This window comes from Diceros bicornis, chromosome 23 (assembly GCF_020826845.1).
Source record: "Diceros bicornis minor isolate mBicDic1 chromosome 23, mDicBic1.mat.cur, whole genome shotgun sequence".
NCBI lineage: Eukaryota > Metazoa > Chordata > Mammalia > Perissodactyla > Rhinocerotidae > Diceros > Diceros bicornis.
The window spans coordinates 22,384,441-22,407,486 of NC_080762.1; the positions used below are offsets into that span (position 1 = coordinate 22,384,441).

General features: G+C 36.9%; 1 long non-coding RNA gene across 1 annotated transcript in view; it reads left to right on the forward strand.

The window, feature by feature from the left end:
* The window catches only part of LOC131420441 (uncharacterized), a 94,820-nt gene that overhangs the window by 59,490 nt on the left and 12,284 nt on the right, over nucleotides 1-23,046 (forward strand). Inside the window, exon 6 of the long non-coding RNA XR_009223532.1 lies at nucleotides 7,357-7,433. This is a non-coding gene — a long non-coding RNA (uncharacterized LOC131420441). The remainder of the gene's footprint in view (nucleotides 1-7,356; nucleotides 7,434-23,046) is intronic.

Genomic DNA, 23,046 nt, shown 5'->3' on the forward strand with positions numbered 1-23,046 from the left:
TATGATTTTCTCTTTATTAAGGTTGTCAGCAATTTAATTATGTTAGGCCTTGGTATAATTTTCTTCAGGTTTCTTGTGCCTGGGTTCATTGAGCTTCTTAGATCTGTGGGTTTATTGTTTTAATCAAATTTGGAAAATTTTTCTCCACTAATTCTTCAAATATATTTCTGCCCCCCAACCGCTAGGGACCCCAATTACACAGATATGCTCAGAGGTGGTCCACAGTTTGCTGATGGTCTATTCATTCCTTTGTCTTTTTTTCTCTCTATTTTTCATTTTTTGATAGTTTATATTGCTACGTCTTTAAGTTCACTAATTTATTTTTCTACAATGTTTAATCCATTGTTAATCCTATCCTTCAGACACTGTATTTTTCATCTCTAGAAGTTCTATTTGTCTTTTTAATATCTTCCATGTCTCTTTTAACATGCTCATGCTTCCCTCTACCTTTCTGAATATATTAGTTATAATAACTGTTTTTTTGTCCTTGCCTACTAATTTTATCACCTGTGTGATTTCTGACTCTGTTTCCATTAATTAATTTTTCTCCTCATTATCGGCCTGCTTCTTTGCATGTCTGCTGGTAATTTTTAATTTAATATTATGAGTTTACCTTGTTGAGTAAGGAATATTTCTTTAAATTTTCATGAGCCCTCTTTTGGGATGCAGCTAACTTACTTGGAGACATTTTGATCCTTTCAAGGCTTTCTCTTTTTCTTTGTTAGATGGAACGAGAATGCCGTTGGTGCTAGGGCTAATTCAGCTCCCCTACTGAGGCGGTGCCCTTCCGAGTGCTCTGCTTAATGCCCTCTGTATTATGAAAATCCTCCATTCTAGCTGGTGGGAACATGATCTATTCCTGGTCTTGTGTGATCTTCAGAAATTGCTTTGGTGTTTCTTTCCCCAGACTGATGTGGTTTCCTCACAGGCAGGTACTGATAAATTCTTAGCTGAAGACTTGAGTAGAACGTTCTGTAGGTCTCTGGAGCTGTCCCTCTATTCTGGTACTCTGCCCTGAGAATTCTAGCTACCTTGGCCTCTCTATATCCTGAACTCTGTCCTCTCAATTTTGAACCTGCTTCTGAATTACCTGGGGTGCCTGTTAAAATGTAGATTCTGAAGCCACCCACACTAACTGAATTGTAATTTCTAGAAATGAGGCCCAGAATTCTGCAGGTTCATAAGCTCCCAAGGTGACTATATAATTCTGTTGACTTCTGAGAACCACAGCCCCGATGAAACATTTCTCAAAGTTTATCCATTGCCAAATCCAGCAGCCTTCTCTGGGTCTTCAGTCTCCTTGACTTTGCCTGAGATTCAGCCATGGTCATGCTCTCCTCTTGGATGTCCTCAGCATTACAATGTATTAAAAAAGGTGTTTCCCAGTTATCCCAGCTCAACAATCACCCAATTTCTTGGCAAGGGAGAGGAAGAACTTGGCCTGTGACTTAAGAGACCCAAGTCCTAGACTGGGCAGTGCCACTGACTTGCTCCATTACACTGTGTCAGGATTTTTGTTTCCCTATCTGCAAAATGAAGAATAATAATTAAAATCTACCTTACCAGGTGGCTATAATGATCAAATTAAAATGCATATAGTGTATATACTTAGTCTAAAGCTGTCTCGACTTTTGTTCCATGTGTTCCATCTCTTTGTCCTTTCACTCTACATTCTAAGAGTATCCCTTGGAGAGATATTCCAGCCTACTTATTCTATGTTCTGCTATTTCCAGTGTAGCACTCAGCACACTTATTGAGTTGTTTTTATTTTTATAAGATCTCTAGTTGTTTCTTTTTCATAGAATCTTGTTATTGTCTTATGGATGTGCTATCAACTAAAAGCTCTCTGAGGATATTAATTATACTTATATATTGTGTATAAGTTGGCTTCTGTTTGTTCTTCTTTTTCAGTTGCTTTGGTATTCTTTTATTTGGTGAATATTGTGCCTCTTTTTTATGGTGCTGGTTTTCCTCAAATCTTCAGCAAATCTTCATTGTTCCTATTTGCACATGGTAATCCATGTTTAATTGTTTGTGAACACGTGTTCCAGTTAAAGTAGGCTTCTCTGGAAATTGTGTGAAAGGATAGGTGTGTGGTCTGCCAAATTGTGAGAATTCCTTCAGAATGTGGGAACTCCCTATTCCTTCCATAGTCTTAAATTAGTTGAGGTACAGTTCTGCTTCTCTAGGCCCAATATATATTCTGGGAGTCTTTTATACAAAAATACACACTCTAAAGTCCTGTATTTATGGCTGTAATGTGGGAAGCTGAAGTCTACTGCTCTCCTTGTTTATTTCTTTGTCTGGTTTGTTATGGAGGGTGAAGTTTCTTTAGGCTTTCCTCTATTTTTCTCTATACTTCCATCACAATGCTAAGAACCTCATCCTGGAAGATCACTCCCTTTTTTAAGGCCCCAGATTTTCTTTGGAGGGAATTAAAGAAAGAACATTTGGAGAAATCGTAGCTACTGCCTGTTACTTAGTATAAGTGGGCCTAAGAGGGGTCAACCTGGCCTAGTTATTCAGAATATGGTACTTCAATTACTCTGATTATTTCCTAAGGTCCTCTTGTTTGTTGAGTCTGAGCTTTGATTATATGTGAAATTACTTTTAACAGTAATTTTCTCATCTGTGTGTTTTGGACTGTTGTTTTCTCTGATTTTGTTTGTCTGACATTCTGACTCCATCTGCTTCCTATCTTTCAGGAATTCCTCAAAATTTCCCAGGGGCTGGTGGCGTTCTTTCTGTTTGTCACTGTTACTGCGGATTTGCTCCTTTAAAAACATTCGAAGATGTATGTGCTCAGGCTCCATCTTGAAATAATCTTTACCATAGTACCTCTAGCGATTTCAATATATTCTCAGAGAATAGGTTTTCTAGATGTGTCCCCGAATTTTCAATGTGCAGCTTATTTGGAACTTGTAACTATGTTTACATGGTTGCCTTATAGAAGTCCTCTCATCTAATCTCATAAATGGCTGATAGATTGAAAAGTTGGTTGAAACAGAGAATCGTAAAAATGATACACGGATGTATTTTATTTCAATGTAAATATATACATGTGCATTCTTGTGTCAATCTTTTGATTAAGGGCTATTTTCTTTTTGAGGATAGATACCAATGTTTATAATTCAATTCATCTGTCTTGCATAGGCCGTGCCCATAGGCATCGTCTGTGTTTTCCAGTTTCAGTTTTTCTACAGTGGACAAGAACTTAAAGCCATCTGAGTGGAAGATTCCTCTGTATCTTTATAATTTTTATCCCCTTGTCCCAATCATTCATAGTTGCCTAGCCCACACTTATTTTGTAATAATTATTATAACAGTTCTCCTTATCACAATCCTTCAAAATAGCTTTTACTGAAACAACTCTTTTTGTACTCCCATTGCATTTGTTTATGTAATATTTAAATTATATAGTTGCAATAATAAGTACAGTAGGCATAAACAGTTTTGGATCTAAGATACCTAATTCTTATGAGCGTGCAGTTTAACTGGTGGGTACAGTAGTTCAAGGGCACATAATGGAATCTCAGCTGTGAGTGTTCAGAGACTGTGAGCATCAGGCTATGTTTAAAATGGGAAGAGAACTCTGGTTGATCTGGCAATTAAGTGGACACTGGTTAAAAAGGCTTTATTATGAATAGGTTATCATCATTTATTACAAAAAATAATTCTAGGCATTCTGCTAGGTTCTGAGGGTATAGAGATCAATATGATGAATAAGAACAGGTAAGAAAAAAAGAAAAAGAAATATACTAAAAAGGCTCAGAGACAGGCTAATGTGTACATATACAATAAAGAGAGTGTAAATAACAGGGAAAGGACTGGTTGTTTTCTAGATGATGTTGGGAAAATTATTTACTGTATGGAGAAAAATAGGACTGGATTCCTGTCTATTGCCGCATACAATGGTAGACTCCAGATGGATTAAATACTTAAATGTGAAAGACAAAATTAGAAAGTTAATAAAAGGACATATAGGAGAATGTCTTTATGATTCAGATATGGGATGGGGAAGGACTTCTTAAATAAAACAAAGTACAAATCGTGAGTTAAATGTTGATTATTTTTACATCAATATTAAGCATTTCTGTTTGGTAAGGGATTTAATGGACAGAGTAATGGACAGATAGCAAAATGGGAGAATATATTTTAAATGCCTAAGCCTGGGAATGGATTCATATGTAGAATACACAAAAAACACCTGAAAATAATCAACAATAACAAAAAGACTGCAATTTCAAAAGAAATATGGACAGTGATGTAGAGAAGAGGAATCTCCAAAAGGCTAAGTGTGTAAAGTGATTCTCAAACACATTAGTAATCAGAGAAATACAAATTAAAAACCAAAATATAATTTTACATTGCTAGAAAGGCAACGTTTAGGAGGTAAGTAATGCCAGGTGTTGGAGAGGATGTGAGTTACTGATATTCTCATGTGCTGCTGGTAGACAGATGAAGCCATTTTGGAAAGAATAATTTGCACGACTTAGTCAATTAAGTATGTGAGCTTCCTGTGACCCAGCAATTCAGCTCTTAGGAGATATTTATATTTATGCACATGCATACACACACATATGCATATATTTAACATATGTATATATACATGCATACATTACACATATATGTGTATATACATATATAAAATGTATACATGTATATATACATATGTAAGAATACACACACACATATATACATATTATACACACATTATACATATATACATACACATTATACACACAAACACGCTAAAGAAATTCTCACAAGATCTAAAGGGGGCTCATAAATGAATGCTTATTGCTACATTATTGTGGTGATGAAGATTTGGAAGCAACTAGTAAATATCTTGGGAGAACAAATAGGTAAATTGTGGCAGCTGTATACCAGAGAACATTATGTCCCAGTCAGAAGCAATTGATTAAATGTAGACATGGCACCATGGATGGATTTTAAAAATATGTTGTTCAGTAAACAAATCAAAACACAGAATAAGTGCAATTAACAAATTAAAACATACGGTATAACACAGTACCATTTATAAAAATTTTAAAAATGTATGTGCATAAAACAGGAAACAATTTACAAGAACATATACAAATACAGGAGTGTGCAGTACCACATTACACAGGTTGCCTATGGGATGGCCAAGAGGAATTGGAATGTTATATAGAGATTAAGGGATTAAGTAAATGAGTAAATAAATGGCTAAAACTAGGTGGTGGGTGGTCTTGCAAGGAACAAGTGTGACAGTGTGCAATGAACTCAGAAGCAAGATTAACTTAGCCCTCCTCACGTGAGGTGCAACTTATTTAGAGGGAAAGAAACCCTCGTAAAACATAAATCCAGTTCTCTGAGGGCTAATAGAATGATGAAGTAATGAATATAATAGAATTTAGCAAGGATCATTCCAGAGGGAATTGCAGTGTGCTAAAGGAGAATTTGGGAGAGATACCAAACTCTTAGAAGACCCTGGAAGGGTTGACACATAAATTGAATTCTGAAAGATAAATTTGAATTATGCAGGTGAGGTGGATGAAAAGTAAATAAAAGAAAAAAAATGGGATGATATTTTCTGTAAGAAAAATTATTTATAAATTTCAATATGGTTACATTTATAGCTTATCACCATATAAAGTGGTTTAGAAAAGATTTTATGTCCTGATTGTAGATACTAACATTAGAACATGTTTGCTGAGAGTTTATCACATGAAAATGATGTTTGAAATTCTAAAATATTTGAGGGAAGTCGAGATATTCAAGTGTGATTATAGTCACTATATCAGTTGGAAATTGCATTTAGCTGTAAAAGAACTGGAAAACAGTGGGTTAAATAAGGTGGAGATTTATTCTTCCTTCACATAAAAGAAGTCTGGAGGCTTGCTGTCTAGGGCAGGTATGTGATGGACAAATGTCACTGTGATAGTTAATTTTATGTGTCAACTTGACTGGGCCAAGAGGTGCTCAGATATTTGATCAAACAGTTTTCTGAGCGTGTCTGTGGGGTATTTATGGATGAGAGTAACATTTGAATCAGTAGACTGAGTAAAGCAGATTGCCTTCCCTAATATGGGTGGGCCACATCCAATCAGTTGAAGGCCTGAATAGAACCAAAAGGCTGAGTAAGAGAGAACTCTTCCTGCCTGACTGCCTTCAAACTGAGACATTGTTTTTTTCCAGCGTTTGGACTTGAACTGAAACATCAGCTTTCCTGGGTTTCCACCTTGCTGACTGCAGATATTGGGCCTTCATAATCACAGGAGCCAATTCCTTATAATAAATCTCTTTATATATATATTTACATCTTATTGGTTCTGTTTCTCTGGAGAACCATAACTAATACAGTCAACACTGTCCCATGGTCCTTCTCTTGTTCAGCTTTGGCCTTTTGAATGCTGGCTTCTATCCTGGAGCTCTAGCCTTCGTGTTTGTGTTCCAGGCAAAAAGCCAAAGAAAGATGCAAGGGCTAATATCCAGCCAAGTCAGCTCACCCTACAACCTCTGCTACATGCTACTGGCCAGTCACGTGGCCAGGGAAATGTAGTTTCCCTGGGAAAGGAAGGCAACAAAGGAAGGAAGGAAGCTGGGAAACGTAGTTTCATGGCGTGGCACACTGCCATGCCCATATCCAACAGAAAGCAGGGCTTTGCTATTTAGGAAGAAGTAGAGATTGAATAGTGGATAGTTACCTAGTCCTTGTCACAGCAACCAATGCCCTTTCCACATAGTGGACATTCCATAAATATTAGCTGAATCAAAAATTATAATTTTCATAAAATTATCCTTTTATCATAGAATTGTAGAGAAACAAAATATTGATCTCTGAGCCTTATTACTCTCCTCCATTTTTGGATAATTCTTGCATGAAGTAGTGTAAAATATGAATTCTTAAAAAATGCTGTTGAATGACTTTTATCCACCATGAATTTTTCAATTAAGCTAATGAATTATTGTAGAAGAATCTTTAGCGAACAACAGATAAAATTTTATCAGGTAGATAAAAATGATATATACATTTAATTATTTAAGTGTAAACCAATGCTTTTAAATTGTTCGACTATGTTCAAAAAATATATATTTTTAAAAGTTTAAACATGGTATTGTGATACTATTAATTTGCTAAGAAAAATTTTCTTTGTTGCAAATAAAAGCTAAATTTCAGCCTAGGCTCTGAGTAATCATAAAATATGAACAGATGAATCCTATCTCATGGAAATTTTACCTGAATAGATATATTTACTCCCAACCCTAAAACAAAATACACACATTTCATACATTTTAAATATAATATGTGTTTTCAGTACTAATTGGTGATTCATTATTTTGAATATTTTATGCTTTTTTTTTTTTTTTTAGGTTTTTCACAGTGGGACAGAATGGCAGAGCCCTTGACTTAATCATATAAATCTTAACATTCTACGCTCGGAGAAGAGGTGGGTCAATACAGTAATTCATTTGTCATATTGATGCATTAGAAGTCAGTTATACATAAAACACACACATACAGCACTTAATGGCAATAAGTTAAATGCAAAAATGATCAAATTAAATAGCTCACTCGTGGAAAAGAGAAAACTTACTTAACCACTGCAGAAATGACACTTTCTGATTTTGAAAAGAGGTCATGGGTGGACCACTCCAGCTCCTGCCCTGGGAGAGTTCCCAGTGTGAGTGACGCTGTTGCTGGTGCTGCAGGCTCTGGTAGAAGGGTCTCCAGGGCAATAGAATCCCATGGCAACCGGCAGACAAAAATGACTCAGCCCTTTGCTGCCAAAGTCCTTTGCCAGGCTGTGAAGAGCAAGGATGTACGAACTGTGATTAGTCCTCAGTATTAATAGCTGGGAAATGTGTGGCTCATCTGTAAACGCCATCTGTCCAACCTGCATATTCACTGGTCTGCATTCTTTGTCCCTATTCGCCAACCATTGCCACCCTTTACCAACCATCCCACAGAGAGTATGAGAATCTGTGATGTAAGATTAGTCACTGCAATCAGATGAATGCTAAAATCAAACACCATGGCATGTCACATTCAGAAAGAAGTGATATAGTTATCTGAAAAGTTGCTAATTTCTCAAATTTTGGAGGGCCAACTTTCTGATTTAAACATTGAACAATTGCAAATAGATATTAGCTTTTGGTAATACTAGGTGATTTATTTTTCTTCTTTGTAATGTGTTTAACATTGGGAATAATATTTTAGTCTAAATAAAATTCTAGTGTTTTGAGCCCACATTATTTTGATTCAACTCATAGAATCAAATTTCTAAAACAGCATATATTAATAGTATTCTCTTTGTCTTTATTACCCTTTTGGAAAATAATTGGCATGACAAAAGCTACATGTAAGTGACAATAGTAGAAGAAAACTCACAGTTCCTTACTATTCTATAATTCAGATCAATGTGATTACACTATTTTTGAAACTACCTGTATACAAAATTTGTAGTAAGAACTATGATTCGACATGATAAAAAATATTGTATGATAGCTACTACCTGGTATTTTCTTTCACCATTTGGTCCACAATTCTGGAAGTAAAATAACTAAAATCCAACTTCATGAGTGAGTTTGGAGCAAAGATTTCCTATTATTTTTCATGAGAACGTGATATATTTTAAAACAACCCCTAGCAAAGGAGGGTAATATTTAGTGCTACCTTTCAAAGAGTCAAGTTCCACAAGAATGAATCCAAATGGACATTGAAGAGACCACATAGAAAAGTTGAACTTGTTTTTGCGGAATATCCCTGGCATCCAGGCTGTTAAGCTGTAAGGTTTTTTAACGCCTCTTTTGAGGTCCTCAATAACCTGTATGTGACTTTGCCATCTGAGTGTTCCAGACCTAAGCCTTGACCTTCAAATATTTATCTTGCAGCCAATTGCTAAAAACAGCTAAAGAATCACTACTGTAGTTGAAAAGTGAGTTATTTTGGATACTTGTCATCCAATTAAGTCAGATCTGTTGAGGACAGTGGCTCTATCCAAACCGGGGTGCCCAAGGTCTCTAGCACTGCCCTCTGGTGGCAAGCTTTGTAGCCCGGTCTCGCAGGTGTGGTTGGTTGCTCCTTTGTCAAGGTCCGTTGAGCTAAGCTGTTAGAACGTCTTCTTCAAATTGGTATCCCCATTCAGTAGCTCTTGGGCAGTGGATCTCAAAGTGTGGTCTCCAGACCAGCAGCATCAGCATGACCTGGAACTTGTTAAAAATGCACATTTTGGGGGCCCTATCCCACACCCTGTGAATCAGAAATTCTAGAGATGGGGATCAGTGATCTGGATCGTGTTTTAACAAGCCCAGCAGGTGATTCTGACCCACTGAAGCTTGAGAACCACTGTCCTGTTCTGGCTAGCGGTTAGAACTCTTCAGAAACACCCACACCTGTGCTTTGCTAGAGCTCCGACGTCATTCTCTTAGTCAAGCCTTGCTTCTCAGCCTCCACGAACACCAGAATCGCATACGTTGGTTAATAGCAATTTTGAGCAGTTGCAAGCAGTGCTGTGCTGAGCACTTGTGTTTACATATCTCCGCTTATGTGTGCATTTCTACAGTATAAATTCCTAGATGGTAAATTGCCGAGTCAAAGAGTATACATGTATGTATCAATTTTCTTATTTCCTGTATTCTTGATGCTCTGGCATCTGGGGCCTTGCTGATCCTGGAGAGACTACCCCTCCCAGGGTTAGCTCATTCTAAGAGACAGCAAACAGTTTGCCTGCAAACACACCTTTGATATACAAATCAACCAATCCAGAGGCCATACTGTGAACTCTATCTGGTTCTTATGCTCCAGGAGGCCATATTCCTCTGCCCTAATTATGCCATAGCCTAGAGCCTGCCGAAATTATTTAAACTATCCAATCCTAAATCTGCTTGGCTTACTCACCCTGCCTTGCCCCTTCCTTCCTGCAAAACCCACAATAAAGGCTCTTGCTCATGCTTTCCTCTTGCTTCTTCCGCCTCTTGACTGACCCTGGTGCTTCCCCATGAGTCTCTGCATGGCACGGCATCCCCCCTCTTCTTGGGAACTGTGAGTAACATACTATCTTCTCATTGGCAGTCATCTCCTGATATGTTGGCCTCACCATCTCTGAATAAAAACAAAATCCCAGATACATTTTAAACAATATATGTAATACCATGAGGTGGTATTACAGGGAGGTTAAGGCCATGAACTTTGGTGCCAGAGTACCGGGGTTTGAATTCCAGCATCTCTGCTTCCTAGGTATGTGAACTTTTTCCTAGGTAAATTATTTGATGTGTCCATGTCTTGATTTTCTCATCTGTAAAATGGGAGATAATAATAGTACCTACCTCACAGAGTTATTGTAAAGATTAAGTGTTAATAAACATAGAGTACGTATAACAATACATAGCACATAATAACTACTTGCCATTATTATTGTTATTGGTAAACTTGCCTAATCAACCTCTAAAAAGTTGAAACAATTTAGTCTTCATTAAGAACATTTGTGAAAGCCTATTTGCCTACATTCCCAACAGCACTGGATAATTGAGTAATATCAATTTATTGAAATTGAATTTTACTGCAATTGGATAATATTTTTAGTTTTTTACCACCTAATAAATTTTTAAAAATGAGCCCTATTAGCATTGTTTCACTACTAGAGTAATTGAAAATTTTTAGGGTGTATTGAGCCTTTGATATTTTTCTGCTGTGAATTATCTATTCTCTTCACATTATTTGTTTGTCATTTGACAGGTGAATATTAGTCCAATATTTAAAATCAAAGACGTTTTTGTGACTGCATCTTAACACTTTTATACCATGTTTAGTCAAAAAAACACTTTAAATTTTATATGGCCAACTGGTCATACTTTTCTTTTACGGCTCCTGGGCTTTATTGATTTAAAAATTCTCATGTATTTTCTTCTAGTACTTTTATAGTAACATACCTTCATTTACAGTTCAATCCTTTAGAGCTGGATTTCGAGCATCTTAAGAAAGACAGTTTCTTATATTCAGGCACACCAATGTCAGTACAGTCATAAAAATTCCCTGAAGTTTTCCTAGTTTACTTGTTCCCAGTCTCACCCCGCGCCCTCTTAGCACTCCCTCATAGGTGAAGTATGGGACAGAAACTCTTACAACAGGAATATCTCAATAGAACATTCCTGTTTAAGGAATATACCCATCTTGACCATTGACACAGTAAATTTGTTTGGAAATTAAATTCTCCACAGTGACAAAGGCCAAATCAGTGTATATCCTGGCCCTCACCCACCAGACTAAATAGGTAAGTGCCTTCTCAGGCTCTTTTCCGAAGTCCCCAATTGTACTAACCATTTCCACAGACCATAGGCAACCCGCTCACAAATGGGACCTCTCCACTTGGCTTTGTCTTGTCCTCCTGTTTTCTTTCACTGATGCAAATACTGTTGCTTTACTGAAAAGTCATTCCTAGACTCACTGGGGATTCTTTCTGATCACTATCCAAATCCCCTTCTCTATTTCATATTTGTACTAATTTATTCATTAATTTAAAAAATTATATTTCTAATTAGTTATAAAGGGCCTACTGGTGGCAGGCACTTGGGATACATCAGTGACACAAATCTCAATGGCAGAGACTCCTGTCCTCATGAAGCTTTTCTCTCAGAACTTTTTATGGCGTCTGGAATACTGTGTGTATATGTGTGTACATGTGTGTGTGAAGAATAATGAACTGTTTGTAAATAATTGGTTGGAAGTGTTAATTGGTTAATTTATATATGTATATATATATTTGCTTTTCAATTAAATTAATAGGCCTAATATTTTAGAACAGTTTTAGGTTTGCAGATAAATTGAGCAGGTAGTACAGAGTATACTTTTTCTCACCTCCTTCCTCTGACTGCCACACAATTTCCCCTATTATTAACATCTTGCATTAGTGTGGTGAATTTGTTACAACTGATTAACCAATATTGATATATTATCATTAACTAAAATCCGTAGTTTATGTTAGGGTTCACTCTTTGTGTTGTATAGTTCTATGGGTTTTGAGAAATGCATACTGTGATGTATCTACAATTTCAGTATCATACATAATAATTTCACTGCTCTAAAAATCCCTTTTGCTTTACCTACTTAACCTTTCTTTTATTCCCCACACCTGAACCCTGAACCCATGGAAACCACTGATCTTTTTACTGTTTCTAGTCTTGCCTTTTTCAGAATGTCATATAGTTGGAATCAGATAGTATGTAGGCTTTTCAGATTGACTTCTTTCTTTTAGAAGTGTGCAATTAAGTTTCCTCGATGTCTTTTTGTGACTTGATAGTTTATCAAGTTTAACAATTTGTTTATCCATTCTCCTATTGAGGGACATCCTGGTTGCTCCCAATTTTTGACAATTATGAGTAAAGCTGCTATAAACATTCATAAGCAGTTTTTTGTGTCTATGTTAGTTTTTTATCTCATTTGAGAAAACACCTAGGAGTGTGATTGCTGTACCGTATGATAAGACTATGTTTAACTTTGTAAGAAACTGCCAGACTGTCTTCCAAAGGGGCTGTAGCGTTTTGCATTCCCACCAGCAAATGCATATGAGTTCCTGTTGCTTCATATCTTCTCCAGCATTTGGTATTGTCAGTTTTTTAGATTTTAACCATTCTAACAGTTGTATAGTGGTATCTTTTTGTTTTAATCTTGCAATTACCTAATGATATAACATATTCTTTTAAAATGCAAAAATTGTAGAAAGGATAATATATTAAGCTGACATCGGTCATTAACATCACACTTTCAATTAAGGAGACAAACATTATGTCACTTCCTCTCTTCTCCACTCAAATATTTTCAAGGGCTCCCATCACCTATAAGATGATATATATTATTAAAATGAATTAAAAGACCCTTAGTTGTCTAATACTAGTTCTTTAGCCCAAGTTTCAGCCCTTTTCTTTCTGTTTTGCTAAAAGGAATACGTTATTCTTTCAAATTTTTGAAATATAGTCTATATTCTATCAAAATTCTATCCCTTTGCGCAGATGAATCCTTCTGCTAGAAATGCCCCCTTGCCCTCTGTTTCCTTAGCCTGGCGAAGCATCTACCCCTTATTCTGTATTTGGCTTCCGTCTTTCTTTGATCCTTCCTTGATTTATTCAAATGGGCCAGCACCCTGCAGAATTCTGAACGGCTTTCTAGGTTAGTACCTAATGACTGTGTGGTAAATGTTCTCCTGGCTGGGAAAAAATGTTTGTGAGGGCGGAAATTATTTCTTATTGCCAATTCCTAAAAAGTATTCTTTGCTGACTGAATGAGGTGATGGGAGTAAGAAAGCAAATCAGAGAAGCTAGTGTTAAGGTCTTTGTTTTAGAAAAGGTTTTAGGAAAGCAAAGATTAGATGTGTGGGTGGATGTGGCTGGAGCCATATAGGCCAAATTACTAGGATATGTGTACATATGGGGTTGGGAGGTGGCAGGAAAGTTGGGTGCCAAGAGGTAAATACCCAGCCCTTGGCAACTAAATAGAAACTTGGCAGAAAGAAGAACTTGTTTAAAGGCGATTTTAGCACATGGGTAGATAATTTATTAAGATTTTAATTTGTGTATTTAGTTCCACTTAGGTAGACAGAAGCTTCAATTGTTTTTAAAGCGCTAATTGGAATTGGAGGACTAGGTGGAGAACTTCCACCATGCTTGTCCATGGGGAACTGTGGCAGCAGCTTGAGAGAAAGCGAGATCTCAGAGGAGATGGCTGCATGTGGGGCCTATAGAGGCTGGGCCTGGGCCTACCAGGATTGGCAAAGATTTCTGTACCTCAAGAGTGGCACAGAAACAGCAAAGCCACCAGCCCTGAAGGGGCTCTGGAGATACATGGAGATACAATACTTGGAGAGTATTATATCAGTGGTAGCTAGTGTGGGCCTTTAACTGTTGACCGGTGGAGCCTCCCTGACTCTTTGGTGATGGAGAGGATCCTGGGCCATGGCTAACCTTGGGTGTGTGAGTGTGAGGGGCGATGACTTCTAACGACTGAGGTAGAATTTCCCATCACTCTGGCAGGATGGGGTCTCAGAGTCAGATTTCAGTCAATTTGAAGAAAATGAGGGAATGTTCACTCCAGCAGGATGGGGTCTCAGAGTCAGATTTCAGTGAATTAGAAGAAAATAAGAGAATGTAAAACAAAATTGTCATTATCTGCTTATTGTATATTTGTCTACAAAGAAAATACTGGATAATATACAGAAAAATTATAGAATTGATGAATATTCAGCAAGATTTATGATTAATATTTAGAAATCAGTTGTGTTTCTATATAACAGCAAGTATTTTTGAATACTATTTACAATAGCAACCAAAATATGTATGGTACCTAGGAATAAATGTAACAAAAGATATACAAAACTTCATGGAGAAAGGGATGAAATTTTATGGAAATATATTAAAAATTGAAGTACAGAAATTCAGGGAATCACCATGTCATGTATAGGAAGACTAAATATTGCCAATATGTACGCTTCTGATAATTTCATATATATATATATATATATATATATATATATACATATACACAATGCTATTCCATCAAAATCTCAAGTTTTTTTGTGAAAATTTAAAAGTTGACTTTAAATTAAACTCGTGTTTTGGAAGAACAAGATGGTGGGGACACAGTTTTCCAGACACCAAGATTTTAGTAATTAGGTCAAGCTTTAAAATACAACTGTAGTAATTAGTAGGCATGCTATTGGTGCAAGAATAGTCATAGAGATTAATGACTAATAGAGAAGAAATGCAAGAGACCATGAATTTATGGAAATTTAGTCTATAATAGAGGAAACATTAAAAAATATGTGTGTAGGGAAATATACCACTTATACAAAAACACTATGGGAAAATTGACTATCTTTTGGGAAAAAAAGAAAATATTTCCTCTCTCATGCCATGCACAAAAATAAATTCAAGAGAGATAAAATACCTAAGTGTGAAAAAGCAAAAATTTGAAACATTTAGGAGAAAATATAGGGGGCTATCCTTATGACAATGAGCTAGGTAAAAATCTCTCAAACAAGATACCAAAAGCATAAATCATAAAGAAAAAGAGTGATAAAATTTGCTACATTGAATCTTCAAACTTTTGTACCACAAATTTTGATAAACAAAGTAAAAAGATAAGCTACAGGAGCATGTATTTGCCATACATATGACCTTTAAATAATTAATTCCAAATACATAGAGAACTTCTATAAATAACAGAAAGAGGTAACATAATAGGAAAGTGGAAAAGATATGAATAGGCAATTCACAGGAAATAAAACCTCAAATCACAAAGAAAGATTCTCAGCCTCCTTAATCATCAAGGATGTGCAAATTAAAAATAATGAAATACAATCTCACAACATTAGATTTGCAAAAACTGAAAAGTCTAGCAATACCAAGTGTTGGTGAAAATAGGAGTGATGGGAACTCTTAGATAAGGTTGGTAGAATTGTGAAATGGTCCAACTTTGGAGAGCCATTCAGAATTTTAGAACACAATCCCTATGACTCAGGAATTTCACTCACACATGAACAAAATGTGTGGTATGTTCTTCATAAGCATTGCATGCAATAGCAAAAATTTGGAAACAATGTCAATTGATAGGAGAGAGTATTTGGAGGTCCCAAGACCACCCTCAGGTTTAATGTTTTGCTAGAGGGGCTCACAGAGCTCAGCAAAGCTGTTATACTCATCGCTACGGTTTATTACAGTGAAAGCATACAGATTGAAATCAGCAACAGAAAAAAGGCACATAGGGAGGAGTCCAAGAAACACCAGGCGTGAGCTCCCAGTTGTTCTCTCCCAGTGGAGTAGTACAGACAGCACCTATTTCTCCTAGCAATAATGTGTGACAACACACACAAAGTATTGCCAACTAGGGAAGCTCACCTGAGTCTCAATGTCCAAGATTTTTATTGGGTTTGTTCACCCAGGCTTGGCTGACCTCCTGTGTGGCTGATCTTAGGCTGACCTTATTCTCTAGCCCCTCCAGGGGTCAAGCTGATACGGCATGGTCCAGGTCCTCTACCATGAATCCCATTGTTAGCATAGACTGCCTAGCACCGCCCAAGGTTCCTAGGTAACAAGGACATTCTTATCAGGCAGGAAACTCCAAGGTCTTAGGGGTTACCTCCCAGGAGCTGGGCAAGGGCCAATCTTTCTTTGGACTATGCTGGGTGTGGACAACCCAGAATTGCTTAGTTAGTCCTTCACTGCACAGTACGTAAATAAATTGTGTTATATTCATACAAAGGATGAACTACATCTACAAGTATCAGTACAGACAAATCTTGCAAACTTAGTGTTGAAAGAAAAAGCAAGCTAGAGGAGAATAGGCACAATGCAAACTCATTTATATAAAGTTTAAAACCATGTAAAATATTGTTTTATATTGTAAATGGATACATGAAATGGAGAAAGGATATTAAAATGTTAGTGGGAATGATAAACACCAAGTACAGGCTAGTTTTTAACCCTGGGGACAGAAGCTGGGAAGATCTTCTAGGATTTAATTATTATCTAATGATATGCCTAGACCACTTCAAATTTTAAAAAATCAAATAGCAGGGGCCGGCCTGGTGGCACAGCGGTTAAGTGCACGCACTCCACTGCGGCGGCCTGACGTTCGCCGGTTCGGATCCCGGGCGCGCACCGACGCACTGCTTGTCATGCCATGCTGTGGCAGCGTCCCATATAAAGTGGAGAAAGATGGTCATGGATGTTAGCCCAAGGCCAGTCTTCCTCAGCAAAAAGAGGAGGATTGGCAGATGTTAGCTCAGGGCCAATCTTCCTCACAAAAAATAAAAAAAACTCAAATAGTAAATTTTTCATATAACTTGAGTTTGTTTACTAAGTGTATACCTGCTATAGTTATTTGCTACAAAACTTTTGTTATAATATTAATTTGTTATGATGTTCTGAGGAGTTGGATCTATTTTGAGGATTCCTCAAAGCACTGAATCCTGCTCCAAGATAGAGAGAAATAAGGCAGGACGGAAGTTGCCAAGTTAATCTAGTCACCTCCTTTCATGTATCTTCTTTGTCTGAACTTCTCAAGGACAGGGTCTATGCCTCACATGTTTTCTTCTGGCACATTATAATTACGCAATAGATGGATATTGAATGGATAAATGCATTAATGAAAAATTAATAAGTGAATTTCTCTGAAGATAACTAATCAAAGTAGAGTCCTAAGGGAAGGGCCATTATGAGAGAAATTGGTGGTGAGTTGATTTGGGGGGGTTGTTCTCTGAGTCTCAATGTTGCTGACAGCGAACACTTAAAGGATCTGAAGACAGGGCTTGTTCACGACCATAGAAATATGTACTAGAATGGAGGTGAGAAGAGAGGCTGTTAAACGAATTTCATCGACTTCACAAGTGTTCTGGAGCTAGTCCTGGCTTATGCTGAAAATGAAAGGGCTAATAAATAAGACACATTTTCATTGGTGCTGCCAAATCACAGAAATTAAAGGAGTATTATATAGAGATAATTGTCCTAGGATTAAATTTAAAATCCACTTAGAACTCTCTAGACTAAAACCCCCAGTGAATTATAATTGGCTGAGAGCCTAATTGGCAGACGCACATGGAGAGGGAAACTTCCAGTTTGCAATGGAGCCTTGGGGAATGCTTTCCAGTGGATGTCCTGGAAAACAGATCATTTCTACTAATTCTGGAGTAGGGGACAATGAGGTGTGATTTTGGGGTTATTGGAAAAGCAGAGTTACATAGCACCAATCAACCATGTAAAAAATCAGACATTGTCCTGAAAGTTGAAGCCAGAGAGAATGCGTTTATGCTAGTCACACAAGGTATGATGTCAATAAATCATGGGCTTTCCTGCCAATCAAGAGTGGTACACTTTCCCCTATTGAGGGATGCCATGCTACAGTTTTAACTAATTTGGTGGTAACAAAAAATGGTGGATTATAAAATCATATACACAGTGGCATCTAGGATACCTCAATTCCATTCCTTAAGCTACAATAGTGTGTGTGTGTGTGCACGCGTGCACGCGTGTGTACATGATCTCAATTTTAATTTTCCTGTCACAAAGGCTATATTATATGGCTGCGAAAAAGGCTGGTCAAATTTTCTAAGTCCAGGTTACCTTAGCATCATGACTGGGGAGAATTTAGGATGCTGCCTGGTAATGATGATAAAAACGAAGACATATTGAACATTGTCGATGTGTCAGGCACCCTGTTAACCACTTTACTTGTACTTTGTGATTTTCTTCTCAAAATAGCTTCTGAGGAAACACTGAGAAGTTGAATAGCGTAACCAAGGAAACACGGGTTGTGAAGCTTTGAACCCATACCTCGCTGACTGTAAAGCTCAGACTGCTCTTAACCATGATGCCATGATGACGTTTTTCTCTTCTTAGTCAACTTTGCCTTTAGTGTACAGGGCAATTTAGTTTGCTAAATGTGCCTATTGGGAAATAAGAACATTCACGTTGGCCTACCTACTTCACAAAAACTCTGTGAGAATGAATTCAGTTGGGACATATTTTACGTTTTTCAGGAAATGCAAAAAAAAAAAATAACAATGGGAGAAATATGACTATTATCATTAGTCTCCCTATTGAGCCTCCACCCCACGCCCTATCGGACACTGAGCTGATCTCATGAATGCTGGAAGAGTAACCATCTCTCGCAGCATTTCCTTTCAAAGTACTTAATTTAAATAGCCAGAGGTATAAAATTTCCAGAATTTTGCATTAGGATGAGGAGAAAGAAGATTGATGGTACCGACCTGTAAGAGTTAAACTTAATTTATCATTTACAAGGACCTAGCTCTCTGCCAAGTGTTATCCATGGATTCTCACATTTGATTCTCACTATAACACTATAGGGTGGTATTGTTTTAATTGCACCATTGATTAAACCGAGGCACAGAGAGGAAAAATGCCTTACCCAAGGTCATTTCCCAGTAGTACGACTCAAGAAGACAGGCTCCTACCCACGTGTAACACAGCCTCTGTTTAATCAGGATGACCAAACTAAGAAACTCTCCAAACATACCTCCATGATGTAATAAAAGTCCCATATTAAAAAGACAAAACTAATGAATTAATTGGTGATGTTGAATTAATCTCTTCATAATCTAAATTAATAAGAACCATGGTTATCTCAGAAGCTGGGGAGGCAGGCAAAGGGCTGTCCACATCACAAGAAGGTCCAGAGAAGCACTTCCTGGTAGAAAAACAGACAGCAGAGACTGAGCTCTTGGGTTACTGGGTAAGCAACAATGAGGGACCCCAGGCTTAATTAACTAAGAAAGAAAGGAAACAAATATCTTGAAAAGGACCTCGCCCTCTCTTCCTAATTGATCTATGTAATAGACCCTTAGTGTTTTTATTTCCTTTCATTCCTAAGGCTGTGTTGCCTTTATGACCTATTCATAACGATATGGGTTTGACAGAGAAATGATGGTTTTAAGAAAAGTAAAATTCCTGTTTTGCCATCCATCATTATAGTTTCTACATTTACTGATGCACTCAGCCACTATTTATTAAGCCCCTACTGTATGCCAGGCTGTCCTCTGAGCACTAGGGGTATCGAAGTGAACAAGACAAAGTTCCTGCCCACTTGGAGGGCACCTCTAATAGGGAAGACAGGAAATGCAAATCAAAGATAGAGCTCCAGATAGAGACAAGTGCTGTGAAGGAAATAAAACACGTCTATAAGATCATGGTATTTATCACGTTATATCTTGATTATTTACTTACATGGCTAAGTAGAATATTAGAACATCCTTCTTGTTCATTTCTTATTCTTAGTGGCTAGCACAGAGTTTGGGATGTGCTTGGCTCCCAACCTATATTTAACAAAAAAATGAGTGCACTGAAATTCTTTTTCTAGAAGCTATTGACGTAAAGTTTTGTTAGCTATTTAAAAGCAACATGAATAATCTTCTTACCCAGCACTCAGTGTATTTACTGAAATACACTACATTTTCAACATTTTTTTGATCTTTTTTGCTCAACATGTTAAAGTGATGATAAATGTGTCCATGCTCACTGAGACAACATTCTGACAATAATTTTGTTATATATTTTAATTTATTAGATAAGCTTAAGATATTAAATCCACTTCATTTAGAAGTGTTATTAAATACCATGTTAGGATCATGTAGATTTTCTAATAAAAATTTTCTGGAGTTTAGATGCTAGGATTAATTTGAATAAAATGACTCTGTGAAAATGAATCTTTACATCTGATCAAATTTTTATTGTTGTATTTTAAAATAAATTTTAAAGTGTTTTTGACATTAAGTATCACTAAAATGAATTATAACATTAAATATGTATATTCTGAAAGTGTGCATTTTTAAATTTCAATACTCAATTTTGACATCATTAGTGTATTTAGAACAACCAGTACTCTCTAGAATGATGATAAAACAAATTTAGAGGATCTGAAAGCTTACAATATTTTACAGTGTACTATTTGGGATTTTAAAAGCAGTTGGGTTTGGCCTGAGAAACTGGTGTGCTGATAGTTTCCACATGGAAACACAAATGTTGATAGTTCCAGAGCATCAATGACAACACTGCTGTTACATCAGAAAAAAACAAAATGAAAATTCTATCAGAATGGGGCAGATCTTTAAGAGACATAAATGTATTGATTAATGACAGACTAAAATGTTTGTTTCTTTCTGCCTTTGCCTTCGTGATACAAAACTGGCCATCTAGTAAATACTCAGTAATATATACAAGTCTGGGGTTTTGGTTTTAAGTCAACTTAATTATTTTCCTTCTGTTTTCTAAATTGGCTTTAGTGATTGCCGACTGAAGTCTTTGCTTTGTGAGCCTCCCATATTTCACAAAACCTGACAGCATGGACATCTGTAACCACCCTTCCCATGGGGAGCTCTCTCTTCTAGAACAAGGACCCAAAAGATGAGTCTGCTTCACATTCCCTTCCTTGCCTCTTCTTGCTCTCTTAGCAGAGATTGACAAAAAGGGGAGAGCCAATCACAGGATAACATTTCTACTCTAAACATATTCAAATCTTAAAGGATTGAGCTTCATTTAAAACATTAATTCTACTTTTTCTGTTTTTTTTTTTAAGCTTTTCCTTTCCCATCTAAAAAAAAATGTATGAATAGATATCATTAAGACAGAATTTCAAGTGAAAAGCTGTTATCGTAGAGTGCCAACTAGATGACCAAGACTCAAATGGTTTTGAGAAACCCTTTCGATAGATCTTATAGTAGCAAGCTCCTGAGGGAGCATCCTCAATTAGAGGTAAGTTCTGTTACTGTGCTTAAGTCCTGCATTGTTTCCACGTATCTACTTGCAGAACTTCATGCTCCCAAATTCCTCTGGGCCTTGGACTCTATTTTTATCTGTTCTACAATATGGTACATGGAAAACTCATTATTTTTTTTTACAGGCCTCCACTGCTAGTAATTATTTTAGTGGTTTCATAGATAAAGATGCATGAACACAATTCTCTTTATGGATAAAAATTACCTTTTCATATTCCCAAATCTCCAGAGAGATTGATCTGTATTTGTTTTTTGGTACATGATTGTAGTCTAACTGCTCAGGATTCATGAAAACAAAACATTGTCTTCATAGATGGTAATTTGGAAGGAAATTTTCATGTTTATGTCATATTTTGCAGAACCAAATAAGCTAGTAAGCAAAAAGTCATAAAATAAGCTTAATAAACCCTCACATTGATGCAAAGTTAACATTGGTCACTTGGCAATTGGTTAAAAATTCAACTCACAAAACAGCATTTTGGCTGCAATCAATGCTTATGAAAACCACACGCGGTTTGTGCAAACCCTGCTGATTTGGCAACGCTGGGAGTCAGCTGTGTTTCCTGAGCATAATAAATGCATTGGTTTGAATTCTCCTGTCTGTTGTATGTGAGGTTTGTCTGGAGCTCATTCAGATTCAAGATGCACTTTAAGATGGAATTAAGAGGGGAATTGAGGGAAAGAAGAAACTCTCCATTTGAAATCCTTTTATTGGAGTATGGACCTTCTAGCTGATTGCTGCACTGGACATAGATAATTTTCAGAAACAAAAGTAACGTTGCTTGCCTCAGTTCAGATTTCACCCACAGAAACTACTAAATTCTTATCAGACGGCATCAGCACTGGCTGAAATCTTAGTCCTTTATGGAAAGGGAGTCATCTGGCCTCCTGTTTCTAAAATAGACTAGAGATTACTCATGTACTTCTCTGCAGTTATAGCCATCTGATCCTTTGAAAATGTGGAAGGGTGAGAGGATGACATGACTGTAACACAAATCCATATCGAAGAGCCCAGTGTTTTAAAATTCCCTACGTTCACGCACCAAAGGGTTACTTATAAGCTGATGCGCATCAATGATGACGGTAAAATATGGTTATCGACTTGGTGTCTGGACAAAGAGTGAAAACAGGAAATGCAGTCTATTGTTAGCTTCCAGGCTTTGCATATAGGGGACACAATAGAACACAAGCAAATACAGTGGAGCACCTCCAAAGGAGCCCTTTCTAGTCAGATGAAAAGGTCATTATTTTTTTACAAATGAGAGTTTGGAAAATTCAAGGCAAATCAGCCAGGTAGAGTTTTAGCCTGAAACTCTGAAGACAGGAATGGCACTGCTCCTCCCCATTTCCCTCTACGGCCAGACCCCCTTCTGGCCTCTCTTGCCTTTCAGCTGCAAAGCCCCAGCATGGTGAAGTGGAGGTTGATGAAGATATGCCCAAGGGCCAGAATTGCCCCTGTTAAATTTGGATACTTCTCCTCTAAAAGGGATCTAAAATATAATTTCAGACACCCTCACTGTGTAAAAAAAATTTAATGTGTGATGAGTAAAAAGCACTGAAACAGGATTTAGGAGATGGTTCCAATATCGTCTCTGCTGTATATGTCCTCATCACTAAGCTTTTTAACTAGTCTGAGCTTTAGTTTCTTCTTCTTAAAAAAGGAGATACCTGCTGGCCCATGTCAAGAAGTTGTTAGGTGATTCAATATGAGATCATACCTTGTGAATTGAAAAGTGCTATATAACATGCATTTTTATAACTGTCTATATCTAATCAATAGACC